Raw genomic sequence first — 12,336 nt, forward strand, 5'->3', positions numbered from 1 at the left:
ACGGATCTGTCACACTGCCAGGAACTGCTTGGTCACCTTGCCAGGGCTGCAAAGCATGGGAGAATTGCAGGATTTTCTTCTTGCCTCTTCAGGCTCCAGGTTCATCACAGCAGAGCCTCTTCATTAAAACTCACACAGTACATAGCAGAATGTTTTCCTGGGTTTGGCAAAGTTTTCTCTGGATACACCTTCTGTATTAACTCCAGCAGGTTGGGAAGCAGCTGCATTTTTATGTCACAGGCATAAAAAGCTGAACTTCCCACATTTTTTTATCCATTCCCAACAGTGACTGTGGGAAAAAGTGTTGTTTTTCACTACAAACACAGGAGGTGGATGCTCTGCCCTGCATCAACAAAATACCAGTCAAGAAGTGCTGTAGCACATCCTTAAGCCAATTTGGTTGTTGTGGTTTTTTTCTTTTTTCCTATTGTGATCAAAATCAAACAGGAATGAAAACACACAGACACATAAAATAACCGGGAATTCAGAAAAAAAAAAAGCTTTTCAATTTCATGCAACAGTGTCAGATTTGTCCCAGACACATAAAATAACTGGGAATTCATACAAGAAGCTTTCCAGTGTCATGCAACAGGGCCAAAATTGAGCCAGAATTTGTATTCTGAGTTGGAGGAACTGCTTTTTAATTCTCACCAGGAAAATGCTCTATAGGACCATCACTTCATCTCTGCACTGCCTAACAGCTACCTGCACGGGCTCCAGGAGCATATGGTCTGCTTCGGGAAGCGAGCCCCTTCCGTCATGACTAGGAGCCCGCATTACCATGTGTAATGAGAGAAAAATCAAGAGCAAGTCACAGCTGGCTCGGGATCACGCTGCCGCTTGCATCTGCTCCTAGCAGCCTCCCAGGCTTGCTAAATGCATGCTCCTCATGAGCGACCTTGGAGGTGCTGCTAGCCTAGCGTAGGAAGGGATGCTCTGCTGAAGACATAACACTGGACACATTGGTTTGTCCTTGCCCTAAACAAGCCCAGAAAATCCCCCGAAGTCCACTCAGCTACAACAGACATAATTTAATCTTCAACCTGATCAAAAAAAGGTTCACTGAAGGAATGTGTATGCTGACTGCTGTGTGCTCCAGATCAGGTCCCTTGTGCTATTTACCCTTCCCAGCTCCTACAGAAAGTCACCTCCTTCCCTGATACAAAGGCCAAAAACTGTGCCATGCTTACACTATAAATGATTGCTTGGTTGTGGTTTTTTGTCTGCTTGTTTGCTTATTTTTAAGTCTCCACAGATGTCTCCACTTGCAATTAAGGTCTGTTGATGATTACATCGCCACATTAACTACCTAAGCTTAGTCTTCCAGTTGAGGTGGCATTTTCACTCCAAAATTCCTCTGGGGGAAGTTATGGGAGACTGGAGAAGGGAAATTAAAAGCAATTACCAAGAATAGCCATTTAGACTCTCTCAATTATTATTTTTAAAGAACACTTTATAAAATCCCATTTATCCGGACATTAATTATGTTGACCATGCCAAAGAAGAGTGCTTTGTTAAGCACTGTTATGCTTTCAGGGTCAATTTTTGCACTTTTCTATGGTTTCAGGGCTTCTAGCTCAACAGCTTCGGAGCTCACATACCAGGATGTGTGTGACACGGGGAGAACAACCCAAAAAAGACACTGCTGGATGTTCCAGGTGTGGAAATCTACACAGTCATGAGCGAGGCACACACCTCAGGGACCCCTGCTTGAATAAGGACGTTTCAATCTCTTCAATGACAACTCAACACATCTACAAAAAGAGCTGTTTGGCAGTGAACAGATTCTCAGCCATTCTACATTTTCTTCTGTATTCATATGGTTTGCAGCAAATAGTGGGGTGACGTCAAACAGTGGCTCAACATGAAAGCCCAGTACTTCTAAAACCAACTGTCTCCTCAACCAAACTTTTATTTAGGAGCCCCATTGGGACCTTAATTGTAAAATAATTTACATGCTTCCATCCCTTGAAACTTAAGTGTCTTGGGGGGAGGATTTTGCTGTTTTGTGCAATGGATTGAATGGTTGTTATTTTTGCAACAATCAATGGGATATTTTAGCTGACATGGCCTCAAAAGTATCTTCCAAAAATCCACCCCATTTTACTCGTTGCTAAAATAAAAAAGGCCACTCAGGAAATCTCTGCTCACAGAGAAGCCTGATGTCTGCTCACAACCTTTTCCTCCAATATATTTCCTTGGAAATACAGTTTCTCATTCAGAGTCATGCTGCAATTACTCTTTTCCCCCTGTATCTTTGTTCCTCCAGCACAACTCACACTAAATGTCAGGTGCAGAACCAACGGTTTAGTCACAGCAGCGGCTGCAGCGTTATCCCACAGACTGTGACCAGAATTGTGAGCAGCAGAAGGCAAAGCCACAGGATCCAACTACTTATCTTAAGCCCTCTGAGCATCCTTAATGGCGCTCAAGTCCCATCCAAACATGCTTTCCGTGCAGGAAGTCGGGAGCCACAGCAGAATTTGGTGCTGTCAACACTTCCAGATAGATCAGTCAACTATTGAAATATTCAGCCAACCATCAGCCAACTGCCTCAGTGCTACTTCAGCATGCCATCAGTCTTAGCAAAAGGTGCAACTAGATAATCTAGATCTAATCATGATCTAGATAAACACAATCTAACAATTTCCCTAAATAATATTAAAAATAAAAATAATAGTACAGGTCTACGTGGGTTTGGACAATCAGAGCTTCCTCCAAAGTTTATAACACAACCCTTTTTTTTGCCACGACCCAGAGTTTGGCACACGCTTCATGGGAATTTACTCCATCCAGCCCCAAGGGAAAAATTTCAGTTCTTGAGGCTGCCCACTAAAAAAAAATGACTCCAGATCAGTGGGTGTGAAAAACAGCAATAACAAAAAGTATTTTCTGGTGGGAAAAGAAGGTGAGAAGTGTCCCATTACATGCACCTGCATTAGACTACACAAAAAAAACCAGCACCCCACATGAAGGTGCCTGACAGTGTCCAAGTCTGAGCAAATCCGCAACTCACTGAGCAGCTCTGTCCACAGATGTCTTCTCAAAGTCAGCTCTACTCTTCTGAGCACCCTTGCTTTTGCCTCCCTACTGTGCCTTGCTTGCTCTTTATTTGCATGGTCCTGCTGTGAAAGAATCGATTATCTGCTGCGCTGCTCTTTTCAAGGAAAAAACAGCTCTCTATGGATCTTATTTTATTTTTTAAAGTATTTCAAAGACGTGGAGCACAGTGCTAATATATAACCTTCTCTCCTCCTGGCCACTTGTTGTAACAGTCACCCAGTAAAGCAGCGGCACCAGCATGCCTGAGACCCAGCTTTGCCAATAGCCTGAGCTGGAAAAGCATTTCAATCTCTGCATAAATCTGTGCAGCAATAAACCCAATGCAGATGCATGCAAGCCTTGCTGCCCACATGGAGCCAGTCTCCAGAGCATGCACGGCTAAATCTGGACCTTCAAGCAGCAAACTGGATGATAAAGGCTCCCAAAACCCAAGCGATGCCTACCTGCTTGCATTCAGAAATAAGCACCGTGCTCAAGCGACCTCCCTGCTGGAAAATGAGAACTTCACCGGGGGGACCTCTAACCCTGACAGCCACAGTTGTGGAGGACGGCTGATTCCTCAAGCTGTAGGACAGGGAGAAAGTCACTGTGCTCTCCGTCTTGAAAACCCAGACGTACACCACAGTGGCGGGATGAAAGGAATCATTCTTTGATATTCAAACACCTTCCCAACAGGAAAACAGGTTACAGGAGAAAACAAGCAGATCCAAGTACAGTGCTGTGTACAGAAAGGAACTAATATCAAGCTTGACTGAAAAAGTTGATTAAATTAGTTTAATTTGAAAGCCCAAACAAACCCTGAAGGAGGTTCTTTGTTTATTGCTTTTTACCGGCAGTGTGTGTTACTGAAGAAGCACCATGTGGGCATGAAATATTTATTCATTAAATCTTTCATAAAGCTCCACACTATCAGTTTCACTCAGGATATATTTATAACTTGTCGAAGTCCAAGAAAAACACTGCTTTTCTTCTCCCCCCCCCCCAATTCATCCCCCTCCAGACTGTTTATAAAAGGATCAGGTTTTCAGTTTTCATTGCAGTAAGCACACTCCTCAGCTCCACTGTTGCTTGTACACAAGGCACTGCTTCTTGAATTGTAACAGGATAGCTGCAGTTAAAATAATTCAGTCTTCCCTGTGCCACCCAAAAGGGACCGCTACATGCTGCAAACCACCACACTGATTTATTGCACCCACAGGAAGAGAAGGAAATAGAAGTCAGGTCAGGTAAGAGACATGCTCAGAGATTCCCCTTCCAGGAGATGCGTGCACAGTTTTAGACGCAAGGAGGGATGAAGCAGGGGTGAAGCTTGCCCAGTTCAGCATCAGGCAAGTGACAGGTTGATCAGGAAATTGCTGAGGAAGGGCACAAAGCTGTGTAGGGATTGCCTGACAAACCCACTCACTAGTCAGGCAGAAAACACCTGCAAAAAACATCATTTATTTTGCATTAAGCATGAGGACACTGCAAAGAAGGATATTCCCCTTTTCTCTCTCCCAGACCCTTACTGTCCTGGGACAGAAAGTCCACCTAAACAAGAGGAGAGGAGTCAGAAAGTGCATTCATTTCAGCATCAGTGTGTCTGAGTCATTTGTTATCAAATCTCACTCCATCAGTGGATCCCCTGCTCGAACCCTTCCTTGGCTGCCAGCCAACCTGCAGATTAAACCCGTGCTTCGAGTTGGGCTAATAACACACAAGGATAAACAGTGCCATAGTATCCTCAATGTTAGCTGTAAAGTGATGTAATATCATTTTACTGTAGTTTTACCAACTGTACATCTCAGTGCAGCACAGGAATGAGAATAGGCTACATTTAGAAATCCAAATAAGAGTGCTTTACATCCATAAGTGTGCGAAAATCCAGGATTTGCATTAGGACTGTGCAGGGATAATTGCATTAATAAAACTCACCTCTAAGAAATTGCACCGATACTTAGCCTGGGTGTAGGCCAGGCCTATTTTTCCCATAAAATCCTAAACAATAAAAAAGCACCCCAAAATGGATGCAGAGCAGGCACTTTGGGTACACTGCAGGGTCCTGTGCAGGTCTAGTGGCCACCGCATGCATCCCTGCCTTGTTGGACCATGGGCTGCCTGGTCGGGCCTGCTCCCATTTCCCTTACTCCATTTGTTTGTGAGAATAAATAAATATAAATACAACATAAGCACACCTCGTTGTCCCTGGAAACTAGGCCTGCTGGAAGTGTTTCTGCTGAAACAGCTTCTTGCTGGAAAATTAGGTTTTGATTAAAGTGTGTTCTTTTCTTGCCTTTAATAACCAGAGCCTCCTTCATGTACCATCTTTGTCTTTTTTAATTTTTGCTGGAAACCTAAACCACCTCCTGTGGCTTGGGTTTGCAAGTGCCTGATCCTCAGCAGGGCCTGGATTCCCCAAGCACAACAGCATCTCATGGGGCACGGAGGAGAATTCATCTCAGAATGTCCCCACAAGGAGAGGCCCAGTGGCCTAGACTCCTGAGGCCTAGAGTCTAGCCAAGGCAAAAGGGCAAGGAGGGACCAGCTCCCACGTACAAACCCCGTAAGGCACTGCTGCAATTCAGAACAACATTTGGGGCATTTAATCCCAGAAACAGCTGTTCTGATATTTTGGGAGGAGGGGGAAACAGTGACTTCTTCCAAAGGAAAATATTGAGGAGAAGAAAGCAAAGGCTTTTTGAAAAGGAGGAAAACCCACCTCTTCTAAGTCAGTTTGACCAAAAACTCAATAGAGCAGTAAAAAGAGTGACCTCAGCTGATGGGGTTTCACCCTAGGAGAAATATTCCTCTCTGCAGAGAGCCTGACAGCACCCCACCTACACACACCTAAACCACAGGGGCGCTCAGAGCCAAGCCTGGGAGCCTCACAGGAGGTGTCTTCCCTTAGGACCACCTTCACCACACTCCCCAAAAACTAGAAACAAAATAATATATGCTTAATCAAATAGTTATGTTTCCCCCTCGATAGCCTGCATCACCACAGCCCAAAGCTAAGGCCAGAGCAGCACACACCTCATTTCCCACTCGGTGTTTCTTTGTCCAAGTCTCACAGCAGAAATACCAGGGTAAATCATTTACTCCCAAACCCACCTTACAAACCAGCCTGCGCTTAATCCCTATAAGGTTCTCTGCAACTCTGCCTCTAGACCTGAAAAATCATATTAAAAGGAAAATCAAATAATAATAAAAAGGTTGACTCCAAATAATCAAATAATAATATATTTAAAAAAAAAAAAAGTTGACTCCAGCCCAGTAGATCTGGAGATGCTCAGAAACCCTACATTTAATGAAATCAACAACTCAAATGTTTTGCAGGGCCTGTCCCACTGACCATGGTGTGCCACATTTGCACAGTAGCTCAATGATTACTTTCGTTCCCAAAAGACACACAGGGGCCTATTACGCTTGGTTTACCCCAGAAGGGCCTCATTTGGCAATATGAAGTCTCTCAAAAGTAACTAAAGCCAACACCACGTGCAAAAGACTTGCAGCTCCACACAGTAGCAAAAAGACTATTTTTGAGCTCAAGACAACATTATCCTGACACCGCACGAGAAATGGGCTAACTCTTGAATTTTCACACTCCAGACTGAGCCATCTGACTCTTGTCAAGGAAGGGAAGGAAAAACTCCCGTGGGTGCTGTAATGAAAATATTTTCTTCTCAGGAGTCAGAATGCAAGGGGCTGCGTGGGGCCGGCGGGGAGATGCCGAGCCAGGATGCGCTCCAGTGATCTCCAGCTGCTGCAAGCTCCCAAGAGACAACTGAGGCAACTGACACCCTCCCACTAGGGTAAATTTCAGCCCAAACACCCTCAGCTCTTCAGCCAAGGCTAGCATTATATTTACCTCCCTTTCTCTCCTCCCTTCTGCCATCATTAAGAGAGCAAAGAAAAAAAATGCTATTTTTTTACATGCTCGTTAAGTATGATCTGCTAAATGTTCTATGCCAATGCATAAAGCTGCCTACTATGCTAATAGAATATTTAATTGACATTTATTTGCTGACTAGTTATTTATGCTAACGTCACCCCTGCATAATTAATACTCTGCTAAAGTTGACTTGAAAAGCACACATAAAACACTGCACTAGGAGTCATTTGCAGTGTTTAAAAGAAAGAAATCCTGCAATCTATTTACATTAGGTTAGTCTAAATTTGGTTTTGATGGAATAAGAGGATAAAGATTAAGCAAGATTTTTTCTTTTAAATCTATATACTACTTTAGAAATATCCACAGTCTTTCACAGTACAACCTGCCAAAGAAGATTTCCGAGTTTCATTTCACTTGGCTCGAGGGCCCGGTTCTTAGCGGATGTAAAACAGCATAAGTCCAGTGAATGCCTACTGATTTTCTCCAGCCTCGAGCTCTTAGGAAGTAATATTTCAGGTGAGCCTTCAGTGAAAGAGGTAAAGCAGAGCCAGATCTGCTCTCAATTATACCAGTTGAAAAGCAAACTCATCTCAGATAAGTCAGAGGAGGCGAGCCAACTCCTCAGAAAGATAAAGGAAGTCCGCCCTGCCCATCTGATCCCTCTACTTGCACTATAATCACTGAGCTGCAGGCATAGTCTAAGTTTTATTTCCTCTGGGATGAGATTACCAGGGGAAAGTTGGCTTTAGTTTAAAAAAACATCCATGATTGCCTTTTCTGAGAACAGCTCTGAAGGCCCGAACCTATTTGCAGAAATATTACCGCTGTCACCCTGAAGAACCCTCTGGACAAGCTTTCTGAACACAAGTGATGTCCAAGAATGGGGTTGAAAGGCAAGTGACAGGGCCACATCTCCACCACCACCCACCAGCCTCAGCAGTGTCCCCAAGAAAAGCCTTCGGTGCCCATAGGGCTTCTTGAATGAAATCAAATCTACACTCTGAACACAAACTGACTACTCAAAGCTTGTTCTTCTCTCTTTTCCTGCCTCACCATCTCCCCTTGCTGTTCTTCCCATGCCCTGTGCTTCGTTTTGTCTCAATTTCATTATTTCCCATTGTATCCCAAACCTGGTGTCTGTTCTAACCATTACATTCATCGATTATTTCACTTGAACTCTAACAAAATGGGAAAACTGGCTCAGACGTAATTTATTTCTTTAATCTATGTATTCATCTAGCCCACATGTTGCACACAAATGGGCTGTGCAATACCACAGATCATATTCTGACTGTGCAGAAGCCAGTGAGGCCTCATGCCATGAGTACTACCATGGCCAAACAGATCCACTTCTCCCATCGCTCATGCCAAAGATCTCAAAGAGCAGGGTTTAGCTCTTTGATAGACTCGGATAATGACTAAAAAAAGAAATGACTATTAAGATTCTCATTTGAAACCTGGAATCTGTAATTAGACCTCTCTATCAGTCCACAGCAGGACTGAGGTAGACTACATGTCACAGTGAGAAATGTCAACCTAAATGGGAATACAGTTGTCTTTTGAAGGCAACCCAGTTTTGTGTGTCACAAAAGTTTTATCTAATTTTTAATCTGTACCCTGCCCACAATCCAACCCAGCACTTGAAATCTGAGTGACATTCTCCTCCTTTCACCTCAATCTAACATAAAAGTTAACTTGACCTGAGCAACGTACAAACACCTACTTCAGAGAGTGACCAAATGGTGGTATTTGCCTTCACAGAGGGCAGGCAAAATGTTTCATGTTCAGCAATTCCTGGCATATTTTGCCTGGTGGAGCTCAGCACCATGCAAGAAGGATTCATTACATCCCAGGATCAGGCCTTTGAGTTTTAATTCTCCTTATATTGGTGTAATAGAGAAGTAGAGGCTGCTTTCCTACACAGTACAATTGATCGTTGTGATCTCCAAATCCATGGCTACATGAGGTTTTTCTGAGGTTTTCCCATCTGCACCAGTTCATTGTAAAACCAGCATATAGACCTGGTTCTCTCCCTGTTGTATTCCTTTACATCTCCAGCCTCCTCCGCCTCCTGGTTTACACTGCAAGCAGACCGGAGATCACCATGCGGATCCACACTCCAAAATGCCCCATTTGAATTTCCATCTGTCAATAACGCTAAAGCAAAACCACTGCAGCAATTACATGTGTACACAATAATCTTGTCATCCAGTGTTTTTAGTGCATCCCAGAATGCATTAAGATAGTGCAAGGAGAGATTCGGCTCTGTTGGCTCAGCTGTAAACCTGCAATCTGTACAAAAACACCCAAGTGTCAATCAAAAGACGTTCCTGCTCTCTGCGTGTTTCACAATGCATAATTTAGCTACTACGCTTGTCAGGTTCTCCACGCTGCTCTTCCACCCGATGGTAAATGTGTTCATGAACCCAACTGTCATCAACAAAGGAAAACAGCACATGGAAATAACAGGCTAAAGGAGGCGAGAGACCTCTTCCTTTCTCTGTTAAGGGAATTACGAGTAAGGGAAAGTTTAGATAGACTTAAATTTTTAATGCTCAGCGAGTAAGAGATCCCAAGGGATGAAGGATATGAAACAACAACCGCATCGGCTCTGTACTGAGGAGGAGGACAGAGCTTGGTAAAACACACGAAGCAATGAAGGAGCTGTCTCTGCTTCCATGCAGGCCAGTATAATGGGGCAATTTTAACTAAGCCATGGAAGGTGTACTTTACATCCCGCATCTACAGTGCAGAAGCCAAATCTCACCCTGTCACCACACTCCTGCAACTGTCAATGAACTCTGAAGTACGTCACTCTTCCTCAAATGAATTATAGTTACTGAAGGGACCTACCAGAAAGGATGAAAAATTCAGACTCAACTACATCAGGCAGTACCTACCCCACTGGTCTACCCCATGGTTAATATGAAATAAAAAAGAAATCTCTGTCCCAGGACGTGACTTTAGAGCTGATCAGTGCCAAAGCTACAGACCATAAGGACAGCTTCACACTTGCCTCAGCTAGTTCATGAATAAACATCCAATTCATTCAAATGAGTTCTATATTAACTAATTTAAATAATTTTCATTTTGCTTTGAATGGTAAACAGATCTATTCTGCCAGGATAGTTGAGTTTGCAATTCAAATTACACACCGATTTGTAATGAGAAAAATATAATTAATGGCAAAGCTTGAAGTAACTACAATTTTACTCCTTTGATTTCCTGCAGGGAAGGGGGATGGAGGGTGAAGCTTGCAGGCACATGCACACTCACACCGTCCTTTGATATGCCAATACATCATACATTTTATTATAAACTGAAGCATTTGGGCCTCAGTCCTATTTTAGTGCATTATACCATAATGTCAGGGGAGGACATAACATGACTTGACATTATCCTTGCAGGCACCATGATGCAAAACTAACGTCACTCAATAAATAATAATGTAATAGTGTGTAAATTAAATGACTTCCTTCTATCAGGATCATAAACAATAATTATTTGGCAGCTGCCCCTTAAAAGCTCTGTATGTGCTGAACATCAAATCAAGCTCTATTGATTTGGTAAACTGATTCAGCCCATTTTTTTTCCATCTCTCTTCCATCTATTGAAATTCTCCATCCTATCACTTGTACCAGTGTTGTCTGGCATCGCATTTACAAGACTCGCACTGATCAGTCCTATCTGGTTCCTAAGCAGAAACAAAGCAGTGTACCAGTGATAGTATTTTGCCTGCTAAGCAACTCCTTCTTGGCAGATATGCCTTTGGCTCCTGATTAAAAACAAATTGTAACGACAGGTAACTGGCCCTGCCCATTCTGATTGCATGGTCTTGCCAACAAATACCCTCATTGTGATCGATATGTGCAGAACTGGGCCCACGCAATTCAGAGCTGGCTTTTATTTCTTCAAAAGGTTTGACAACAAAGTGGTGTGCAATGCTAAAACGGCAGAAAACCTCTGCGGAGTTTATTGGAATGACAGTTTCTTTTGTATCAATGCAAGTTCTCATCTTGCAGGTTTCACCAGATAAAACTCTCGGGACTGTAGTGTAGTTCAGCTCATTAAGATACAGTCATTGATCAGCTAAACAATTAAGCACAGGACAAACTTCAGACATCTGCATAGAATGAAGTCCAGTACTCAAAAGCTACTTTCCAAAGCAGGTCAGAGCTCAGGTCTCCCTACAGCGGACGAGATGCACTCCTGAAAACGCACCCTCCACCTTGTAGTGTCCCCATGGGAGCTATAGTCTTTTCAAAGCCCACACTTGACCACAGGCCAAGCCCCATAAGCAAACACCCAGAGGAGCTCTGTGATTTATGAACGCATTTAGGACCTCCCTCTTTTCCAACTGAGAGAAGTCCTGAAGGCTCAGATGTTCCGGGATGTTTTAGATGTCTCATTCCAAAATACAACTCAAGCTCTTAAATGCTTTCATCTTATGGTGAGGGAAAAACAAAACAAAACAAACAACAACAAACCAGAAAACACACTCCCAAAAAGCAGGAAAGTTTCCCAGATTTAATACTCTGGCATACAGTTACATCACCTGGACATAGGAGAAAGGAGCCATGACGCACTCCACATTTGCAGTTACTCAAGCAAAACGGTTTACATGAAGTAGCCACAACCCAAAGAGCAGACTCTAACATTTCCATGAAAAGCAGTATGCCTCCAGTTATGAAACAACCATTATTTTCTATTACAGCAGTCGATAAAATCTTTTACCCCTTGACCATGGCATTTTGAGATTTAGTTTATTGCACTGTACACCCTTCTGGTAACATTGATTATAATCCACATAATAAAAGGCAGTTTAAGACACTAATAAGATTAAAAAATTAACCCCTCTTACATCATTTGACTTATTCCTAAGCCAACAGATTTCTCTGACATATTTAACGTTTTTTGTTGTTGTTGCTGTTGTTTTTTAAGCAATCAATTTTCTGTTTATTCAAAAGGCAGTCAGATCCGAACAAAAAGATAACAGTTTAGCTCAGAGTTCAGCATATGCAAGGCAGGAATGAGCCTGTTTCTGCTCTAATCCATACACTACAGCTCACTTCCAGAGGAATTGAAGCAACAGCTACACCAGAAGTCAGGCATGACACACAAATGGCACATACACTTTTTCAACGGTCGTGTGAACAGCAAGTAGAAGAATGACTTCAGCAGACAGAATTCTTAAACGAGAATTTTCTCAAACACATTCACAAGCCGGAGGCTAAACATTCATCTCTTCTTCCCCTAGCCCAGAATAAACTGGATGTACAGAGGTAATACATATGAGCAACAGTGACAAGAATGCCTCTGCTTGGAGCTACGTAGTGGTAAGAATGCACAGCTGTTCTGTTGCTGTCCACAGCAAAAATGAACAAACAAATAAACCCACCACA

At 43.0% G+C, this 12,336-nt stretch overlaps 1 protein-coding gene across 3 annotated transcripts in view; it reads right to left on the bottom strand.

The window, feature by feature from the left end:
* The window catches only part of SFMBT2 (Scm like with four mbt domains 2), a 117,428-nt gene that overhangs the window by 81,939 nt on the left and 23,153 nt on the right, over positions 1 to 12,336 (bottom strand). The gene's annotated exons all lie outside the window — the stretch shown is intronic.

Source organism: Anser cygnoides, chromosome 1, assembly GCF_040182565.1.
Source record: "Anser cygnoides isolate HZ-2024a breed goose chromosome 1, Taihu_goose_T2T_genome, whole genome shotgun sequence".
Taxonomy (NCBI): domain Eukaryota; kingdom Metazoa; phylum Chordata; class Aves; order Anseriformes; family Anatidae; genus Anser; species Anser cygnoides.